The sequence below is a fragment of the Procambarus clarkii genome, chromosome 80 (genome assembly GCF_040958095.1).
Source record: "Procambarus clarkii isolate CNS0578487 chromosome 80, FALCON_Pclarkii_2.0, whole genome shotgun sequence".
Classification (NCBI taxonomy): Eukaryota; Metazoa; Arthropoda; class Malacostraca; order Decapoda; family Cambaridae; genus Procambarus; species Procambarus clarkii.
In genome coordinates, this window is record NC_091229.1 from 23,565,526 (window position 1) to 23,588,579 (window position 23,054).

The 23,054-nt window shown below is 44.1% G+C and overlaps 1 long non-coding RNA gene across 3 annotated transcripts; it reads right to left on the reverse strand.

Annotated features, from left to right (window-relative positions):
- Nucleotides 1-13,708: 13,708 nt before the first annotated feature.
- Nucleotides 13,709-21,929, reverse strand: LOC123746176 (uncharacterized). 3 transcript variants are annotated; one of them, XR_011225151.1, is made up of 6 exons: nucleotides 21,826-21,929; nucleotides 16,070-16,229; nucleotides 15,394-15,543; nucleotides 14,873-15,029; nucleotides 14,468-14,749; nucleotides 13,709-14,261 (listed from the first exon to the last, which is right to left on the reverse strand). It is a non-coding gene; the product is annotated as an uncharacterized lncRNA (long non-coding RNA). The 3 variants fall into 3 exon arrangements; XR_006771472.2 differs by lacking the exon at nucleotides 21,826-21,929 and adding an exon at nucleotides 16,960-17,014; XR_011225150.1 differs by lacking the exon at nucleotides 21,826-21,929 and adding an exon at nucleotides 16,629-16,780.
- Nucleotides 21,930-23,054: the final 1,125 nt, after the last annotated feature.

Genomic DNA, 23,054 nt, shown 5'->3' on the forward strand with positions numbered 1-23,054 from the left:
TTGTTCCGAGTAGCCGAATCTAAAACCACAACAAAGGGATCTAGTCGTGGGCCTTGTCCAGAGGGTCTGACGAGGCGGTTATGATCAGGGGCTGTGATCCGGGGCAACTTGTGGTGCAGACAACAGATGGCGCTGACAACCGGAAGAAAAAATCTTAATTGGGAACCTTCCAGCCACAACTTCGTTCATTAATTTCCTTCAATTTTATTGCGTTTTTACGATTTTCGTATATTTCTCTCTAATTCCATAATTATATATACTAAATATATATATATATATATATATATATACATTTATATATAATAATATACGTGTTAAATTTGTAATCATGTTTTTAGTTATCTACTCATGGAGTACATGTTTCAAGTACCATTAATATAACGTTAGTTTTGTTGGTATCCTGAGCCAGAATGTCGTGTGTGCGTGTGTCTTAGTCTGTCTTCCCCGCCCTCATTACCGCTCCTCGCCAGCTGCAATAATCGCCACAATAACAAAACACATTAAAGACGGAACAATATAAATCGGAAAACTTGAGCTTCTTGACGGTGCCGCCGCCCACCCTCGCCGACTGCTCTTCTTTCCTCTCTTCCTCCTACTTGTCTCATCTCCTCTACTCTCCCTCCCTACAACCTGCGTAAGTGATGATGGGTTGTGGGGTGAATTTCAAGAGGATCCAGTTCTTTGGGAATGTCATTCCTTGAGGAATCGGTTGGTTCGTTTGGGGAAGAGAAGGTGATTTGATTGATAAAGCTTAAGCCACCCAAGAGGTAGCACGGGCATGAATAGCCCGTAAGAAGAGAAGGGTATGGTTCCTGGGCATATCATGGAGAGGGATGGTATGGTGCCCCTTGGTGGGACACAGGAAAGGTGCCTGGCTCCTTGATGACGTTATGATGCAAATGGCCCCCTGGTCGTGGCCTCATTTACCCTATCCAACATGTCGAGGAAAAAAAAACACTAATTAAAACCGGAAATTAGCGTCAACAACGGAGCTTTATGGAGCAAATGATTGAAACCCAGAATCCAACGCGTCAGACAAGGATTACCAACTTTTAATTGGCAGCGTAACACCGCCCACGACCAGCAGGGGCGGCCCAGCACCGCCCACGACCAGTAGGAGCGGCCCAGCACCACTCACGACCAGCAGGGGCGGCCCAGCACCGCCCACGCCAAGCAGGACAATCGAAGAGGGTAGCAAGTGGGCGGACGGGAGAGACTGGAGCGGGATCTTGCCTAACAAGGTGAAAGGGTAAGGCTTGGCGGTGTTGGTGTAGAGTTAGCGACCCGGAGTGGGTATCGACAGGCAGTTAGTCGGTGGAGGAGAAGTTAACTTGTGTTGCGGACTATCTGATGTAATTTGTCGCGAGTTAGTCGACAGGAGCTGCTTCGGTCTCCTACACTATGCCACTTGCAAGCCAGAAGTATAGGGAAGTGGACAGGAGAAGCAGGAAGCAGTGAGCCAGGGTGGATAGTGGGAAGAGAAGTTCCCATATCTCTTATTCACGGAAAATTAACAGATTAAGAGGCTTATCGGGTGACATGTATGTGAGAAGAGGAAGAGCAATAATGAACACACTTGTGCTGACGGAGAAGCAAAACATTACCTTAACAAACTAGATGTAGAATACACACAGAAATTACAATAGCGTGATGCATCAAATGAACAAATCCACAAGGGCCGTGACAAGATTCGAAGCCTCGTCACGGCCCTTGTGGATTTGTTCATTTAGATGTACAATAGTTAACTAGAAGAGATCAGTCATGGAGACTAATTAAACAAAACACTTTACCTGCTTGATGGGGAGGTAGGTTGACAGTTGTTCTACTCCAAGTCCGGCTTGACTTGTGAGAGTTTGGTCCTCTAGGCTGTTGCTTGGAGCGGCCCGCAGACCCACATATCCCCCTACAGCCCGGTTGGTCCGGCACTCCTTGAAGAAAACTACCTAGTTTTCTCCTCAAATTTGAAGATTATCAAGTGGTGAGAACGAGTCGACTGAAGGAAAATGTGGGGGGGGGGGGGGTAGACTTACCATGATGCCTGGAACACAAATAGATAGAATAACGAATGTGGTGCTCGGTAAGCTGACTAATATCCGGATAAGCTCCAGGAAAATAGCCTTTGGAGAAATATATATATAATATATATATATTAAAACCTAGAAGAGGTACCACCTCTGGTGCAAGTGTAGGGACCCATAGTCTCGGAGAAGAAAATAAAGAGTACTCAGAGAAGACCTTGTGGATCCTCACTGAACACTGATATTTTCTTCTACCACCCCTATTCTTTTGGTATGTATGTATATTATATATATATTATATATATAACTTACGTAAGACCCATCTTTGTATCTGCATCCCTAGAGAAGAGATCCAACCAAGAAAAGCACAAACTTTAAATTTGAGGAGACTTAGAGGAGGGGAAATATGGCAAGTGTGTGACAGGAGGTGGCGTGGAGCGCGCGAGCACTCGTGTGAAGCTTCAGCTCACACAAACACGCCTCACACATTATACATTCCTCTCTTGTGCTCCGTAATTTTCCTCGTCTTGTTTTGCTACGTTTTCCAGGGAACTTTGTTTACGTTTTTTTCCCCCTCAGTCACTGGAATATTAACATGTCCAGCCTGGGTGAACTTTAGTTGGATGATGTTAAGCTGGATTAATTTGCGTTAACTTAAGCTTGGTAAAATTGACCATGGAGCGTGCAGTTTTCCTTGTACAGATGACGAAACTTGACCTCGACAAAAACAATCCGAAAATAATAGCCAGTAAAGATATTAATTATATAAAAAGTGACTCTCAGAACTTTCAAGGTCAGTTGGCAGACAAACTAATATTTCTGTTTTATTGTGGAATATCAGTGTTCCACGTCACGCCATTCAATCAATGGACAACTGCACAAGCCTTATGCATACAAGTATTTAATTTACACGATTTAAATAAGGTCGTTTATCACTCGAAATGATGATACTTTTAGCCATAAAATAATACGACAAATTAATGAGGAATACAGATATCAATGGTGCTCTGACTGGGACTCCGACTGGGGCTGCGACGGGGGCTCATATTCCTCGGTTTATTTCAGAGTTCGCTTTAATAGCTTGAGAGGAAATGTTGCTATTAAGTCCCACTCGTAACGTGTCGCAATATTACAGGAATTACGAGAGTGAAATGAATGATGAGCAAGGGGGAGAGAGGCCATGGAAGTGGCTCTTCAGTGGGGTCTCGAGAGCAAATGGGTAAAAGTGGCCCTATCTGAGGGCCATGCTCGTGGCCCTGCCGGAGAGTGCCACAAGGGTAGCAAGAGTAGCATCACCAATCAGAAGGTGAAACGTTCCGGCAAGGAAAAGTAGTCTTGGTAAGGGGTCTTGTTATTGTGTTCCTTCTCGTCTCCATTCCTGCTAGACTTTAAGAACCCTTGACAGGGTCTGAAACCAGGACTATCCATAATCATGAGCGCTCAGGACTATTCCTGCATTTCAGATCCTGCTAAGAGCTTCTACGGTTTAGCAGGACTGGAGGCGAGAAAGAATAAGGCATAAAGTTCTGCGAGTAATTGACAAAGTAGACAAAAAAAAATCGAACAAGGAACAGCAGAACCAGGGGGACACCAATGGAAACTTATTTCAGAAAGCTTCGTGAGTGCCATAGTTGTAAAAGAATGGGATATAATATAAAAATGGTTAAAGCTAACCCCATAAAGTTTAAATCAATGTCATTAACGATTATATAGTTTGATAGATAGTTGCGTCCCTCCAGAGATAATATTTGACCTCACAAGCACCGCCCAGATCAGCTTGACTAGACGAATACATCACACGCACACCAGATTAATACAACGAGTAGTCACAGCCTCTTCTGTAAGAGATAACACCCCCCCCCCCTCCACAATCGCCAGACTCTTGTGTAGCCCATAACATCACTTAATACACATCAAACAAGCTTTACAAGAGATTAGTGCCGTTTACGGCTGAAAATGTCCCGAACTAACTTTTTTAATGGCATGGCTTAAGAAGTTAGGGATGGGGGGTGACCAAGGGTAGGTGGGGGAGGCAGTGACGTTGGGGGTGATCAGAGGGTAGAATAGGGTGGTGGTGGGGGTGGAACAGAAGGTATCTTAAAGACAATGTTGATGGAGGGGAGAAGAAAGTTAACAGGAGACAAAGATCAATCAGACTATGCCACTTCTTCCATCACTCCCCGTTAACAACTCCATCCTCTGCATGTCTGTATGCTCTGTGTATCCCCAGTACCCCTCGCCCGTGCATGCTCTGTGTACCTCCTACCTCTCGCCACTCCCCCCTGCCTGTCTGCTCTCCTCCCCCTGTCCTTTGTCGACTTAGCATAACTCGCAAGAGTATTTTCAAATGAATTTAGCGTCTGATCGTCTGTCGTATTTATCGGAATTGGCGACCCGTTCCCGGGAAACCTCACTCAACCGTATGGTGGCCGGACCTCCATTATAAATACATTATCATATACATAGCGAGAGAGCAGGGGGGGGGGAGGGGCTAGTTGCAGACGTGCATGGGGTGGGTGAAGGCAGAACCCCGCGTGCACTCATATATATATATATATATATATATATATATATATATACACACACGTGTGTGTGTATATATATATATATATATATACACACACACATATACATATAAATGTGCACTTATACATATATGAGGTTGAGACAGGGTCCTTTGCTGTTGAAGGAGGCTTACCAGAAATGAGAGGGAGAAAAACAGTAGCCGATCATTATGCAATGAGCAATAAGTAGTGTTGACTACAATGTTCACGAAAGACCATTACGAGAGTAGACTTCAGTTTTAGACGACGTATTCCACCTGGTACTTAGGACTTTTTTGTAATGGGGTAGTTGGCTTTGATGTTGGGTTTAATAATCCTCCTGCGCTTGATAGCCCTTATGAACGAAGGCCACCACATTGCCTTACTGACCAACCTACACGGATACTTTACTCTGGAACGTGATTCAGAACTAAAGTAAACTTTCAGTGTATGGAGAGTGAGAAGAGATAAGCCTCTGTATGCACCTTTTTTGAGGTAGGAGGTGAGGCCCGATGGCTGGAGGTCAACATGACATGTTTATGTGGACGGGAGGAGACGAGAAACGCTTGGCTTTACATAATCCTGCAGCTGATAACTGTATTGAATTTTGTTCAACTGACTCGCCACACTTTTGGCCTTTTACAGTTTTTAAGTACATTTTGAATGTGGACGAGGGATGTTGGATGATTGAGGAGTGTGGGGGCGAAAAGCGAGGGGTATAGGATCAAAGGAAGGCTTTCCTGGAAATCCCCCGGCTTAACAATCATCTATAATTCTATACATCTCCTGCGCGACTACATTACCCTCTGCCAATACTGGTTGGCTTCCCCTCTCCACTTTCTGCCCACCCAACACACCCACCACACGCCCATTCCCCCACTCCCCTCCCCTTCCCCCGCCCTGAACCCTGCGATACACCCTCACATATCTTCTGCCTTCCTGATGAAGTGAACCTCAGACCCGTATTACCGAGCCGTGATTCCTGCAGCATTGTCGGCTGGACTGGCAGCGTGGGCCCCGGCCAGGGGGTGAGGCATGCCGGAGAGTCCATGATAATATTCAGAGGGTCTGGAAAGGAATTGTTGGTGGGAAGATGTATGCGTGGAGGTAGAGGAGAGGGAGGAGAGAGAGCAGGGAGGCGGCATCATGTGTGGAGGCGCTACACTGCCACATATCTAATAACATGATCATAACCCCATCCAGCAGTCTCTCGACATAGAGTTGTACCTCTGGAGGCAACACACATTAATCTGCTACTAATGCTGAAACACCAAGACACAATTTCGCGTCTTGGCGAGGCCTGAGGAGCTCTGGCAACAACTATCTTGCTGCGATATTTTTAATTGCAAGGAGTTGTAATCAAGGCTTCCCCGGATTAGGTTGCTTTGCTGGCAAAGTAACGTATTAACTCTTAGCTTGACACGTTCGAAGCCCAGAAAAGCATAAAGCTGGCATCCTCAAATGCCAACGATATGACATTTCTTTAATACATTATTTATATCACATCCCAGAAGGATTCGAACCCAGACAGCCAGGAGCACTATTCACCATGGCGTACCCGGTTCTTTAACCACTCGACCAACCGTGACTGTACAAAAGACATTGGTAGCCGAGGCTACTTCCTCCAACATCCGACAAAACTTTGTGGTAAGCTTGGGCATAGATATTTCATCATATAACTTCATTTTGTGGGGCCACCTGAGCAACACAAACGCCATGGCGCATAGTGCTCCTGGCTGTCTGGGCTCGAATCCTTCTGGGGTGTGGAGGTTTCAGTTGCATATTGGCTTGGGACCATTCAAGCTTGTTCGCATATATATGCAATTGACGATCACGAAACACTGATCATTTGTGTACGGAAAATCCACATAGAAATGGCAAAAGGAAGATGAACGTTTCAGCCTATCAACACCGTTGTCAACACCAGACTGTTGTTGACAACGGCTTTGATCAGCCGAAACGTTCATCTTCCTTTTCCATTTCTCTGTGGATTTTCCGCATACATATATAATATTAGTGCGTATGAATGTGGCGATGGGGGGGGGGGGGGGATTAAAATAAAATATAAAAAATATTTGCTAAAGCACTTCTGGTTTATCACACAACACATTATTCTGCAACCCGTTCTCGCAAATTCGTAGAGTCAATATTGACTTTTTAACTACGTGCATAGGTGATATACTAAACATAATAGATACCCTTAAAAAGATTCATAGAAAACACCGACTTTACCTAACCTTGTTAGTATCTTAAGATAAGCATCTTATTGCTTCGTAATTACAATTATTACTTAACCTATACCTATTATAGGTTAGGTAATAATTGTAATTACGAAGCAATAAGATGCTTATCTTAACATACTAAGTAGGTTAGGTAAGGTCGGTGTTTTCTATGAATCTTTTTAAGGGTATCTATTATGTTAAGTATGTCACCTATGCACATATTTAATAAGTCAATATTGACTTATTAAATTTGCGAGAACGGGTTGCACACCCACGGGCTGCGGAAGGATCCGCTCTTGCCAAGCCCCAGGTGTAGTGGGAAAGGGGGGAGAATCAACCCCCTTACCCTTCCCGTTGAGTAACAGGTGGGATGGTGTGGTCCACGGTGATAGGTGAAATAATTTAAATGACGGAATAAATAAAATAAAAACAACTTTAAAGCTTCAAAAGTATGCAATCACCCGTCAATTATGCTGAAATAGTACTCAAGCATAATATTTCCAATAACCATCATAGTTTTCCCACTGCAAGCCAATTTGGGTAAAATGCATAAAATCTCCTTTTTCTGTTTTGGTCTAATGTCGTTATAAAAATATTATATTTAACACTAAAAAAATGTGTGCAATCATCTTCATTTATGCTAAAAAATAACACGCAAGCACTATTTCATAACACTATTTTGCACTCAAGCACAAATATCGCTATTTTAATTAAATATCCATTTTAATTTTGGAACTGCGTGTTAATTTGGGTAAAATATAAAAAATCAAAACTTTTTCTTATAGTAAAATTTTCGTATGAAAAGTCTTAATTTAAGCAAAGTAAAGACACCATAACCTAGGCACGAAAACACAGCAACTCTTATACAAGGCTATAGTCCGACCGCATCTCAAATATCCTCCATTGTTGTTGTTTTAGATTCAGCTACTCGGAACAGTAGTTCCAAGTAGCACGAGCTATGGTGATCCCATAGTGGACTTACCTGGCACAGGAGCAGCAAGTAGCACGAGGTATGGTGATCCCGTAGTGGACTTAACTAGCACAGGAGCAGCACGGGGTATGGTGATCCCGTAGTGAACATACCTGGCACAGGAGCAGCACGGGGTATGGTGACCCTGTAGTGGACTTAACTAGCACAGGAGCAGCAAGTAGCAAAGGCTATGGTGATCCCGAAATCGACTTACCTGGCACAGGAACAGCGAGTAGCACTGGCTATGGTGATCCCGTAGTGGACTTACCTGGCACAAGAGCAGCAAGTAGCACGGGTTATGGTGATCTAGTAGTGGACTTACCTGGCACAGGAGTGGGATTGTAACGATGATATTCTCTAGAACCACGAAATACCTTGAAAACTTAAACCCATAACAACTAGAAACAGTGCAAAATAAGCCACTAAGTAGAGCAGGAAAACACCGTCCACCACGTTCCGAAACAACTCAGGAACTCTATAAACTCCTTAATCTACAGTTACTAAATATTAGACTACAAGACACTCGCAGTTATAGAAAAAAAAGAGAAAGCTTAGCCTAGCTACCAAACACTCATGCATGGTGTCAGCAAGGCGGACAGCTCGCTCTCAACTCTATATCCCATATTTCTTATTTTTATTTCCCTTAATCTGCACCTCGTCATCTTCGGGTAACAGGTGGGTCTGACGTGGACGTGGTAAAGTCTGGCATCTCTCCACACTTACCAAGACTGAGTCGTGTTGGATAGAGGCGGGGCGATGCTCAAAGAGACTTCAATTTATTTAATCGTGTTTTGCTTCTTCATCATATCGTCTTTAAGTTGTTCAGAAGGCGTCTTTCCAGGCCACACTCCTCTTGTAGAGTATACTCTGAGGCTGGGTAGAGGAATGGTCGGGTGTGGGTAGGAGAATGGTCGGTGTGTGTAAGGGAATGGTCGGTGTGGGGTTGGGGGAATGGCCGGTATGGGTAGGGGAATGGTCGGTGTGGGTAGGGGGAATGGTCGGTGTGGGTAGGGGAATGGTCGGTGTGGGTAGGGGAATGGTCGGTGTGGGTAGGGGAATGGTCGATGTGTGTAAGGGAATGGTCGGTGTGGGGTTGGGGAATGGCCGGTGTGGGTAGGGGAATGGTCGGTGTGGGTAGGGGAATGGTCGGTGTGGGTAGGGGAATGGTAAGTGTGGTTAAGGAAATGGTCGGTATGGGTAGAGGAATGATCGGTGTGGGTAGAGGAATGATCGGTGTGGGTAGGGGAATGATCGGTATGGGTAGAGGAATTGCTGGTGTGGGTAGAGGAATTGCTGGTGTGGGTAGAGGAATGGTCAGGTGTGAGTCGAAGAATGATCGGTGTGGGTAGAGGAATGGTCGGGTCAGTGTGGGTAATGAAATGGATGGAACTGTGGTAATTGCATCATTCAACTGATCTCGTGGAAACAATTCCCTCAATAGGGTTACCCAATTACAACTTTTTTCAATTATCAAATTAGTTTTTTCTGGCGTTATTGACAATGAAATATCAATTTTGATTACCTAGTTGCGTTAATTAAGTTTTTGCAATGAATCTCGCACAGAAAAATGGTTGGGGCTAGTTCGGTCTGAACGGGTATCTCTGGGTCACCCGGAAACACATTTGGTCAGCTAAGGGTTATCTTGAGGTTATCTTGATATGATTTCGAGGCTTTTTAGTGTCCCCGCGGCCCGGTCCTCGACCAGGCCTCCAACCCCAGGAAGCAGCCCGTGACAGCTGACTAACACCCAGGTACCTATTTTACTGCTAGGTAACAGGGGCATAGGGTGAAAGAAACTCTGCCCAATGTTTCTCGCCGGCGCCTGGGATCGAACCCAGGACCACAGGATCACAAGTCTAGTGTGCTGATGCAGACTGAAGGCTTCAGACTGAGTCGGGCTGATGCAGACTCAGGCTGAATTAGAGAGCCATGCAGAGTCATTTAAAGTCAGGATGGATGAGAGTGAACCAGGCTGGGTGACGCTAGGATGAGTACCAGGCCCAGTAATCGGGTGGTTCCTGGTTTGATTCACTCTGAAGAGGATATGTTATTTCAAAGTCGGGTTAAGAAAGTTTCCAGAACATAGTTGCATTTCCGGCATGTGATGCTATGTCGCCACGTTGACAAATATCCAAGCTAAGGTAATAATAAGAGAGAGAGAGCTAAATCTGTATAGCACGCTAAAGCCACAATCTCCCTAGTGGCTTCGATGGGGACAGGAAGCAGGCGGCTTGTTAAAGGTCCCTTAATTGTTCCTAAGGATTTTTAAAATGAATCTTGTTATCGACAACAGTGGGTAAGCGGTTCCATTGGTTTCAATTGGCGCATCTTGTCCTACGAGATGGCTACCTTCTAAATGATTCAGTCTCTTATATTGCTTGCTCTTTGTTGGGGACTTTGTCCTTGATCTTGGGTACATGTGGGTGAGAATGGTCAGCGTTAACGGACCATTCTCACCCAAGTTAAGGGATCATTCTCACCCGAGTTAAGGGATCATTCTCAAGGGACAGTCGGAAAGGCCCCCGACACGGTCAATTAATCAGACAGGGTAAAATGAGGTCAGGGCAGGTCAGGAAGACCAGACAGAATCATGGGAGGTCAGGATGAGCCAGAGGGAGTCATTCTAACTTAGAATGGGACAGTAGCGACGTCAAGGTGGCCTAAATACCTGAGGCCAAGATACATCACACTAAGGAAAATCGTACTGGAAGAGATTTCGGCGATTTCCGTACGTCACAAGACGTTTCATGGAACTCAGGGGACGCATTATCCCAGCTTCCAGACGTCCAAGGAGTGATTAACAAGTTGTTAAATATTCATCCAACCGGTCATTAGCTCCGTGGCTCGTTAGTCTCTGTTCCCGTTTGAGACTTTTGTCTTCTGGTATTGAGAGGAGGCGGAGAGGGTAATAGCAAGTGTCCGTGTGTGTATCTGTCAGTGAATGTGTCCTTACCATTACACAATGCACAGTTCATTTATGTCGACAACTGACACAGGAAAACGAGACGTTAAGCAGAGGCAGGCTGCTGGAATTGCCGCCTGTGTACTGTGGTAGGTGTGTGTGCTGTGGTGGGCGTCTGGGCTCTGTGGTGGGCGTTTGTGTGCTGTGGTGGGCGTCTGGGCTCTGTGGTGGGCGCCTATGTGCTGTGGTGGGTCAAATTTTGAATTGCTTTAGAGAAGAATTTAGTTGAGTATATACTAGTGGATATAACTATGCACTGTTAGTTCCAGTTGAACTAATGCACTAATAAATATCAATATTCCCCTCCTCAACACAACCACTGAACTCTAGCAACCCAATCATCATGCAATACCCTAATCCCCCAGCACGCAATATATTGATGAACACCATGCATGTAACATATCACGCAATACCACAGTCCTGCAGGCAACAGAACTATTGCAACACACGCCCCTCACAGCCTTAAAACAACACAGCACAAAGTTGATGACATACATTGTAGAAAGTTGAGGCAGTGGGGTAGTTACAGCACACTGAACGACCGCCTGTTCTACTGTCAGTGAATGTCTGTCTTCTCCTGTGACCGAATTTATGCTTGAAGAGTCCCGGTAGTACTCGTAATCAGGAATTCTGGGTTCGAATCCCGAGGTGGGCAGAAATGATTGGGTGCGTTTCCTATCAGCTAACCTAATGCATTTGTTCACCTAGCAGTAAATAGGTACCCAGGAGTTGGCTTGCTGTGGGGGTTGTATCATGGGAAGGGTCCCATGATATAGACTATTATGTTTGAACAAATCCACAAGGCCCGTGAAGAGGATTAAGGCAGCGTCTGGGATGCACTCGGACGTAGGTTCGAATCCTCGTTACGGCCCTTGTGGATTTGTTAATTTGATGCATCACGCTATTGTGATTTGTGTGTGTTACTATTATATTTGTTTTTTTGTGTTTCTCTGTTCCTGTTTGTCTCCTTTATCTTGCCATGCGTACCATACTTCCGGAAATGAGATCGATATAGTGAGAGAATCAGAGTGTGTTCTATTTGCGAATGTGTGTCCACACATTCAGGTGTAGAGTAGTGTCTCTGAACACAACACCCGGTGGTCAGTAATCCTGTCACATGTACACCCCTCTCAACACCCTTCCCGCCGCCCCCATCCCCACCACACACACACACACATACCATCCCAGCACCTCGATAATTCATATTTACATATCGGCCTCCCTCGTCCATTGGTGTTTGTCATGGGAGCGTGGGAGTCTGGGAACCGCCCGGGTTCTGTCAACGTTGGTAGTGAGGCAAGGTGGCTGCCGTCTTGAGGACTCCTCTGTTGTTCTTAAAATGTTTTCCTCTTTTACTGTTCTATTGGTGTTTTACAATGGAGAAGGCGTTTTGGAGTGCACGCCTGCGCGCGCACACACCATACTCACAATTTGTCCAACAATCAACACCTCATCTCTACAGTCGCAAAAGTTAAGCAAATCCTGTCAGAGTTTACCCCTTGTGGTTGTTGTAAGACTGTTGTATTGCCTCCCGGGGCCTCGCCTGGCTCACTCATATCACTAACTTGGCTTTGTGACCCCTCCTATTCCTCCTCCTTTTCTGCGTCACCGGAGGCGCTTTCCAGCCAAATTCCTGGCCTCATTTACTATTATTCCAAGGGTGATTGCTTTCGGAAGTCGCGGGGTCTTGTTCGTCCGGCTCCTGGATTCTGCAGCTGCAGTTTAGATGAGTTTCAGAGCCATAACTGAACGAGTTGTTGGTGATGCAGAAGGAAATATTTCTTCCAGGGATGGAGGAAGGGAAAGGAAAAGGGGGGGGGGGGGGCGCGAAGGAAGAGGAATAACGCCAAAAGTAGAAAGACTATTCATCAAAATTTTCTTCGGACTGAACAAAAATGCTTGTTTATATGTTAAAAATATCATTGTTGAGCAGTCATTAGTGTCGATGTTTTGTGTCTTAGACTCGTTTATATTTGTGTTGTCCTCAGTGTATGTTAGAGGTTACACACACTGGTATAATGCTCCGTCTCGCCCATGGAAGATACAGATCGTATTGTCCACATTAAGGGCGCTGGTGGCCGAGTGGATAGCACGCTAGATACGTAGTTCTGTGGTCCGGGGTTCGATTCCCAGTGCCGGAGGAACCAAAAATGGCACAGTTGACAGACGCATCTGGGATCATCCCGGGCGTAGGTTCGAACCCTCATCACGGCCCTAGTGGATTTGTTCTTACGTATACTTTGATTTTTAAAAAAATCTTTTAAAAGTAAAAATATTAGCTCGGAGATTGAACACTGAAAATGCGTGCATCACCGTATTTTGTTCTAAATTTTAATAAGCTTAAATTTAATTGGAGTAGAGTGATGTACTTAACGTCTTCCTAGAATTTCAGGCAATTCCCCCCTCCTTCCATTATTTTCTTAAGACATTTTTAGTTTTTTTAGTGTCGACATTTGTCTAGTCTTAGTCTCTGCCTAAGACTAGAAACAGTTTTATAAGTGCATATTTGTACGGAAAAGTAATAGTTTAGAGATCTGTTACTCTTAATACTGGGTCACTATAGAATGCTGATATTTCTCTACGAAACTGCAAAGTTACTTAGTTGTCCAGTTAGAATGGGTTTGAATATAAAAACTTGTGAACTTTTAGAACACTGGAGAGTCGAACCAGCGTTAAAGCTCCTTTGACAGTATCTTTTAAGTAATTATTGAAAGGCACCAAACCGGGAAGGCCATGTAGCACCATCAAATGTGCGGGATAATCAGAGGGCGATAAACGCAAATACGAGAACAAACCCACAAGGCGAACGATATCTAAAGTATCCAACTGTCAAAAAACTCAGGACAAGTGTCATTCTTCTTATTACTACTATTAACATCTTTATTGATAATATATAATTACAATTCTGCATAATCTGATGAATTCAATCAAGTCTTACAGTGAGGATAATGCTGGTATCCACCGTCACACAGGACAGGTCATACACAAGACAATAGATCTGAACTGTAGGCTGAAGCTCACACAATGGTTACAGTCAATGTACAGTGAATATATACATACATCTTAGATACCTAGCCCGGGGGGGGGGGGGGTTACATGTAGTGGTTCACATACCCACAACTCCCCCTGCATTGTTCCAATTGCTTGTTATTTGTACATGAAAGTCACAAGTCATTAGTTTTCCTTAACCGAATAGTTATGAGAAGTATAAAAAAAGGCACCAAACCGGGAAGGCTATGTAGCACCAGAGAGAAACTAACGACACTTCAGGTCCTTGGTGGCAAGTTGTGTAGACACGAAACATTAAGAGACACGATTAAGGTATTCAAGAGGATTATGAGCTGGTGTAAATTTTAATATTTTACAATTGTACCATTCATGAAACCAGGCCATTTTCTGGCAAAAAACACATATCAAAAGCTGGTCTCAGTTGAGAGACTTTACGTGGTGACAGGCAGTGTGGTGCCACTTCACGCCTCTGTTATAGATGTTCTTCAGTACCCCGAGACAGTCCTCGTTGCCTTGTCTGGCTGCGATCGTCCAAGCCTGGGGACGGGAGGGGAGAGTTATCAATTATATTCCTTAAAATAATAATTCTTAAATCTTTAAGATAAACTTTACCGTTACAAGCCTCTTTACAGCCGTCTAAGCCGTTACGAGTAACCTGCACTTAAAAAAAATTTCCAAACACCGTATGTTATGACAATTTGAGCTGCATGACAAAGTAATACAGTAAAACAAGCCATACTGACCCTCCAGTGAGAAATTATGTAGGACAATATACCAGGATGACCACCACCAGGTCGTCGTGCCTCGCTCGTTGCCGCTTGTCACATGACCACCACCAGGTCGTCGTGCCTCGCTCGTTGACGCTTGTCACATGACCACCACCAGGTCGTCGTGCCTCGCTCGTTGACGCTTGTCACATGACCACCACCAGGTCGTCGTGCCTCGCTCGTTGCCGCTTGTCACATGACCACCACCAGGTCGTCGTGCCTCGCTCGTTGCCGCTTGTCACATGAACAGGATCCCACCTAATTAGACAAATTATGTAACTTTAGAATTTTCGCCAATTAGTAAAATTCTTAGGCCAGCAGGCTGAACATATTTAAAGTTTAAGGCACATGTATATCAACTTAAAACACTAATAAACTCACTTCTGGCGATAACTGAAGTCGTCCTTGTCTTTGCTACTAACTAGCTGGAAGCCTCTGCCATGACTAGCAGTAAGAGTTTGCTTGATACCAGCTGTAGGCATTAGTATTCATGCACCCTGAAATGTTTTAAGTGCTTTCCAGCCCTCGTTTCACGCGTCTGAAACAGTAAAATTAAACTTATCCCAATTCACTAAAAGTTGACAATAAGCCATGCTGAGGAGTCTAACCTGCATCTTTGATACTCAAAGCACATTACTAGTTTGGTTAGGTTAAAGTAAAATCTTACAACATTTTACTACGTTACCAGGTATTCCACAGGATGGGGTGTATAGTTTGCTGTGGCCTTTACGGCCGAGACTTAAGCTGGGGCTGAGGGGCGAGTGGAAGTTGGGATACCTTCAATGCAGGAATGGGTTGGAAGGACAAGGGTGACGCTTGAAGAGCGAACTGTTAGACGTATTATGGAACCGAAAAGAAACTAGTTTGAAACCGGTGTCTTTGAAGAACTGTAGAGACTTCACCTGAAGGATGACTTGGGGAAGGGAGATGCGAGACGGAAACTGGTGCAAGCAACTGGTTTTGCTCAGGAGACAAGAACACCAGGGAGCCGTCTGGGGCCATGTAGTGGTCACCGGAGCCCTCGCCAGCATTTAGCAAAATCATTCCAGAATCTGAAATAAAATCATTTAAGACTAGAGTGCATTAGAGACTTAACCCTGTTGCAAGAACATGGTTAATAAGGCAAGCCAAAGTAAAAATTATGAAAAATTTTACTATCTTCGTAATAATTACACGGACAAGTTAAGCAGGATATTCGATTCAAAGTTAAATTAGTAACTGAAAAAAAGATACTCAAATCATTTGTTAACGCTCTAGGCTAGGGTTGTAGATAGTCTAAAAGCTTCTAGGTTACCTTCAAAATCAGAGGATGCGATTAAATTTTTTTTGGGGTGGAGCGTTTGCCAAGCAAAAAGACCCATACAAGAAGCATTAATACAACTTTCCTTGCCAAGTAGTTACCCTTTTACATTAAAATAAAAGCTTAACCGTCTACACTTTACAGAAGTGTTAACATTGTCCAAAGTAACTGGAACAAACTGTCAACGTGCACGACTACACTGTACATTACTAAAACTTTCAGCTGCTAAATTCACTGTGGGCGAAGTGTCCGGAGACTAGCATCTGAATTTTACTTACGGCGCGTTTGTCAAGCTTCTGACTGCCTTGTAGAGACCCCCGCCGGGGCGCTGACAACTGCACCACTACGATCCGGGAGTTAACCAAGCTTCTGACTGCCTTGTAGAGACCCCCGCCGGGGCGCTGACAACTGCACCACTACGATCCGGGAGTTAACCATCTGTTAAGTGCAATGGTCAGGAATTATTCGGTTAATGTTTTTTAACCGAGAAATTTACACACCTACACTGAAGTCATGAATTATATAAATCTACCGAAATGCTACGCTACTTTAAGGCAATTTCACGATTAATATATGCGACAGGAAGTTAAATTAGCGTTGATTGGGGGGGGGGAGGAAAACCATGGATGGACATTGCAAAATATTAACAAACCTTTGTAGAACAATTTACAAGTTACCATTACTAGAACTACATCTATCCTGGTGAATTTAAGTAGTCATGTTAAAACTAGATGGAAAGTTTAATTTGTTTTAAAAATAGTAACCCCCTGTACACATTTAATATACATAACCGATTTTTTAACATTGATGGCCAGACATTAAGAGCTAGCCTCTCACATGATACAAGGGGGGTAGTGCAGCGTTGCAGGCCAAGTTCAGGACTGCTACAGTGCCACACTCAGTATTATGCGCATTTTACCCAACCTTCAATTCGTCAAGGCAAGTCTGAAATGGTAGTTTTCCCCCCCATGCACCTTACTAGTTCCAGTAAGAGGGACCAGGGGCGGGGAAGGGACTAACAATGGGGTATAGGGAGGGAGATGGGGGACGCAACAAGGGGGGGGGGGAAAGGAGTGGGATGGGGACGCAACAAAAGGGAGGGGGGGGGGGGGGGGAGAAAGGAGAGGGACGCAACAAAGGGGAGTGGGATCCCCCACATACAGCTCACCTGCAAGAGACGAAGCTGGAACTCTATACCAAAAGTGAGGTAAAACACACTGAAGTGTAGTTTGTCTCATCGTCACTTTTATATCTAACAGGCAACCAAACCCGGCCGCTGATTGGATGACATTCACCCTAAAACTCACCCCCCATTGGTTAACATTTTGCGAGTCTGAAGTGTCAATTAACAATGGCCAACAGCCACTCCTTCACTTCCCCAAATACGAACGAGTCTCTAATGAACCAATAATAATTTCCAGCTTGAATGTTTGAAGTTGTTAATTTCAAAATATAATTCACAAACCAAAACACAACATTCTATTGTAACTGTTGCAACAGAACAACGGGTACAACAGAGCCACATTTGCAATATAATCGCCAGTGAAGGTGTAATGGCCCGTCAGTCAAGAACTGTTAATGGCCGCTCGACAACTACAATATGCAATATATACAATAAAGGACTAAGAAACCCAACAACCCAAAGTTCCTGACACAACACTGGATGATGTTAAATATTTGCTTTCAATGGACTTAAGATATTGCTCGTTAATGGCAAATTAAGTGATTTTAACTCATTGAAGTGAGAAAATTTATGCGTTATAATAACTATTAACGTCCAGGATAACATTGTTCAGAATATTTTTCTGCACAAGTAGCGTCCACTACCACCAACAGGTAGCAGTGGACCCCATAAACATCGTGGGATTTGTTATAGACCCTATGTCCATCCTATTTGCAGTAGTGTACCTCTTAGACATTCCAGCGTCACATAGTTTTATGTCGACATTCCTACAATCCATTCTCTAAGATTTTCAAAGCTTACACTATTGTATATAATATTGTTTAGCAAAAGCCTCATTATTATATGTAATAATTTATGGAGTGCTTATTACAATTTACTGAGAAACCCCTTAGCTATCTCCTAAGTGCTAACCTTTAACAGGGGAGGCACTGTAGAATAGTGGTTTAAATCATGGGTTGAAACATTAGTTGACACAGAATGGAGACTTAATATAATTTTTTTGAACTATTTTCAGTAAAGAGTAAACTATTTTAGTAAAGAGTATTCATCCGTCAACAGCTATCATCTTCGCTGAAGACTTCACTACAATCTTAATTATTAAGCCATAAAACTATCCAAAATACTAAAATAAGGAGCCATAGGTGGTAGCTATGTATTCCATAGGTGAACTGTAAATCTAAATTAATAATTTTAATAATAATTCTTATTCATTATTTAACGTTACCTCAAGTCAACTAGATTTTCTTGATTTTCTCGGGAAATTTCTGCCCTCACGCTGCTCAGAGGCAATCAAAGATAGCAATTAATTCTCTCCTTACGAGCAAATGATTTAGCTAAATTTGGATCAGTCATCTTAACCTATCAAGTTCTCTAGCACGCTCTCATGCGTTAGCGTGCGTGTGCGTGCGTGAGAGTGCGTGCAGCGTTACCTGTCCCTCCCCCCCCCCCCCCACCGCCAACTAGCCAGGGTGCTCATGCAGGCACACGACCCCTCCCAGACCTGCACGCCAAACACTACTTGAAGTCCATATAGAGCGTGTGTGTGTGTGTTTGTGTGTGTTTTAAAGCTTTCTCTGAGTGCTTGAGTCCAAGCACCAAGTGTGTGGCCGGGTATGAAAAGTAAAAGGTTTTCATGTTATATTTATATGTCTGGCTTTACGAGTAGGAAGGAGGGGGCGGGGGTGCGCGCGCGCGCGCACACACACACACAATACAGGTTCAGGAACCTGTACATTAGTTGATTGATCGTTGAGAGGCGGGACCAAAGAGCCAAAGGTCAACCCCCGCAAGCACAACTAGGTAAGTACAACTAGGTAAGTTGTACTTACAATAAAGTTGCGTGAGATGCACCTCACGACACTGGAAGACAGGAGAGTAAGGGGAGACATGATCACTACCTACAAAATTCTCAGAGGAATTGACAGGGTAGATAAGGATAAACTTTTTAACACGAGTGGTACGCGAACAAAGGGACACAGGTGGAGACTGAGTACCCAAATGAACCACAGGGACGTTAGAAAGAACTTTTTCAGCGTCAGAGTAGTTAACAGCTGGAATGCATTAGGCAGTGATGTGGTGGAGGCTGACTCCATACACAGTTTCAAATGTAGATATGATAGAGCCCAGTAGGCTCAGGAATCTGTACACCAGTTGAGTGACAGTTGAGAGGCGGTACCAGAGAGCAAAAGCTCAACCCCCCCCCCCGGCAAGTACAACTAGGTGAGTACACGCACACACACACATTTTCTAGGCCCAGATAAAAGATAAAACGTATCAAGAAACCTCCAGAACAAAAATAAAACTGGAAGAAAAGCTGCACATCCACTCCGCGTTAGACCTCTTGGAAAATATGAAATCATATCTGCCCTAAAAGCGCCGAAAACCCGAATGAAAGACAGCAAAAAAATAGATCCAGCAAGACCACTACTCACACACACACACACACACACACACACACACACACACACACACACACACACACACACACACACACACACACACACACACACACACACACAAACACACCCGCTCTCTCGATATGATTGAAGCAGAGCGTACAAAGGCTGCCCTGGAGGTCAGGCCATCGCGGAAATACACCATGTTGAGCTAAACGAACGAATCCCCCTTAATGAAATTGGAAAGGCGGGTCGAACCAAAGTATAGATATACTTTTTGTACCCGCAGATTCACGTCTGTCTTCAGTGCGCCGTGAGAGAAAACAGACAAGAACACCAGCAGGCGTCAGCAGCAGTAGCAGGAGCTGAGAGGCAGCAGCAGCAGCAGGAACCGAGAGGCAGCAGCAGCAGCAGCAGCAGTCAGAAGCGGGCAGCAGCTGCAACAGACACGAGGAACATCGTAATCATGAGCAATAAAAGCCACGCTGAAACGTTATGCCGCCTCTTTTGTCTAAAAGAGCCAAATAACAAATGAGCGTGTATATGTGTGAGCGTGTGTTTACAGCGCTCATGCTGCCCTGAGCGCCACCAGGAGGCGAGGACAGGCACTAACCAGGATATTGAATCAACAGTATCTTGCCCTATCGCACCCGATTTGGTTCCCAGAGAAGTCTGCTTCCCAACCTCCGCTGGTGTGAGTGTTCTCCTTCGTCCTCTGTCTCGTTCTCGTGTTTGCATTGTATATTTTTACCATCTTCATCTCCTCAGTACTGAGCCATCAGGCGTCTCAGCCATTCCTCGAGGCTCGGTTATTTCCAGTTGCTTGAAATCAATAACTTCTATGATTTCCTTCATTGTTAAGTACAGTTAACTTATTCCCTCTGTCCCATTATTTTGCTAATTTAATTAACTTTTACCTCATTATCTTGTTTGATGTTTTATTTGCTCTCTAACGTTCTCGCAATTATCAGATTTTTTAAGCATTTCCACCATCTTAAACTGGTTCTGGGTCCTAACATACGTGTTGCTTCAACTATTTGTCTAATACTTTTTGCGTTATTGACTTAACTTTGCTGCGGCTTGTTCGCTGGGTCCTATACTCCTATTTCTGAAGTGTTTGATCCGGTACTTTCCGAGTGTCTTATTTATTTTGATTTTTATGTAGTTTGCTTAACTTGGGCACATCTGTATCCTCGTTGATCATCTTCGACACTAAAATGAGTTATTGAAATTGAAATTAGTTTATTGAGGTATAAATACACACAAAAGGGTGAGGTAGCTCAAGCTATTATCACCCCGTTTCAAATTAGTTTTCGTTTAAGATTAACGTAAACAATCATCTCCAACCACACCCCAAGCTGTTGTGAATACGTGTGTATGAGTGTTTCTTGTATATATGAATGCATGTTTAAATGTACGAGTGTGTGTGTGTGTGTGTGTGTTTACGCTTATGAGAGTGTATGAATGCGTGAAGATGCATTTGTGACCTTTTCGTTAAAACAAAGGCAAAAATGTAGCTTTCTAAAAGAGCCACAACGCTCTTGTGGCGACTTGCACTTGCGTTATTAAGAGAGAAGCGACGCGGCCGCAGCTCCTGACGGACCCAACATCGCATTGTTCCCTGTTTGCTCAGGGGAAAACCACGTGACTCAAATAATATTTTTGAGTGCTTTGAATGCATCGTTTTACTAAGCGACTTAAAACCTATTCAGGAAAACATGGAATGGAACAAATATTATAACAACCTGTGCGCCTCTCTAAGACCGTGCGGGTGTTAATTGCCAGGTGTTGTTAAGCCTTTGTTCTCACGTTATTGGATCCCAAGATAGACGTTAAGCACCGAGTTAGGATTGTGTCCACTAACTGTAAATGGGTTACTAACTCGTGACTATCCCTTTGTGACCAGGATGGAAGTGAAGGGCTATACCTGTTTAATTAACACTTTAACTGTTTGCAGAGTTGAGCTTCGGTTCTTTGGTTCCGCCTCTCGACTGTTAACCATGTGGAGTACAAATTCCCGAGCCTATTGGGCTCTGTCATATTTACGTTCGGAACTGTGTATGGATTCTTCCTCCACCAACACCGCCTCACTTCTCAGGGCATTACATTTGTTCACTATGAGACCGATTTTTTTTTTAATTCCTGCCGCTCATTTGGGTACTCGGTTTCCACCTGTCTTCTCTTGTTCAAGTGCCATCCGCGGTGAATAGTTTCATTATCTGCTCTGAGAATTGTGTACGTAGTAATCATGTTTCCGCTAACTGTTTTGTAAGGAGGAACGGGTGAAGGGAGTGACCCATTAGGGAGGAGAGGAGCTGGGAGAGAACGTAAGAAACGTATCGAGTGTGAAGTTACCCTTGAGTGGAGCAGAGAGAGAGTGTGAGAGAGTGTGAGTGAGTGAGTAAGGGGAGGGGGCAAGGGACAGTAGTGAAAAGAGAATAAGCCAACAACACACCAGGGTAACCTAACACGAGGGGCTGGAAACCAAATGTACTTTCAGTCCTGTGGCAGTACATCCGCCCCTCCAGCTCCTGCAGAAGGGCTGGAGGAGCGGGATAGGAAGGCTGGGGGACTGGGATGGGAACCTGTAACAGGCCACTAAACCACGTTCGAAATTATAACTCGAAATCTAAATCAATATTTATTTACGCATTAACCCCTCAATAATATGAGAAAAATCATACTAAAGATTCATCGCGTTGTTAGCCGCGTTAAATACTGACTTACGAACATGTTAACAAGTCGGAATGAGACTTTGAGCCCTGGAAGACTTGAGTCTTGAGTCTTTGAACGAATCTCTTCAGCCCATCATAAACAATGGCTAATTGATCGTTAATCCAACCAAGTTCATGAATGACAAACATCCTATACACGACTTAAAGCCAATTACGTTCGAACATGAACAGTAGTTTGCTCTTTTCCTGTGTTCTAAATGCTACATCCACAAACTCTATATACAAATAATAACTACAGTCAGAACCAAACATCCTGACCTATCCTAGGCTTAACTATATAACAAATTATTATTTTCTATACATGAAACTATGGCTTATGGCTACACACGACTTTTAAATTTCTGAATGTTTGGGATCAGTTGTAGACTGGACGAGCACAACATGTGGAGGGCTTGATGTTGTGTTGTTGTTATAGATTCAGCTACTCGGAACAAGTTCCAAGTAGCACGGGCTATGGCGAGCCTGTAGATGACTTACCTGGCACAGGAGCGGTCCGGCTTGATGTCTTACTGTCTTAATTTATACCGGGGACGGACGGACGGACGCACGAAGACGGACGGAGATATGGATGGATGGACAGATTGACTGTCTGTCTCTCTCTCTCTCTCTCGCTGTCTCTCTCTCCCTCCCCCTATATCAATCATCCTTTCCGCGCCAGAATCTGACCGATCTCCGCCCAAATCATTACCATAACCTACTTATTTCCCCCCCTACCTGGGCGCTCTTGTGTAAATCTGTGACGGCTGCGCATCTCTCCTCTCTCTTGCTCTCGACAAATTTTTACATATCAAAGATTTTTACGGCCATCCTTGAAGTCTATTTTCCAGGGAATCATCGATCTTCATGAAACTAGTTTGCAGCCTCAGCGTCACGTGGGGATAAGTCAGCGACCATCCTCCAGTCCTCGCTATTAAAATCGTACTGAACGGCGAGAATTATTGGGGAAGTC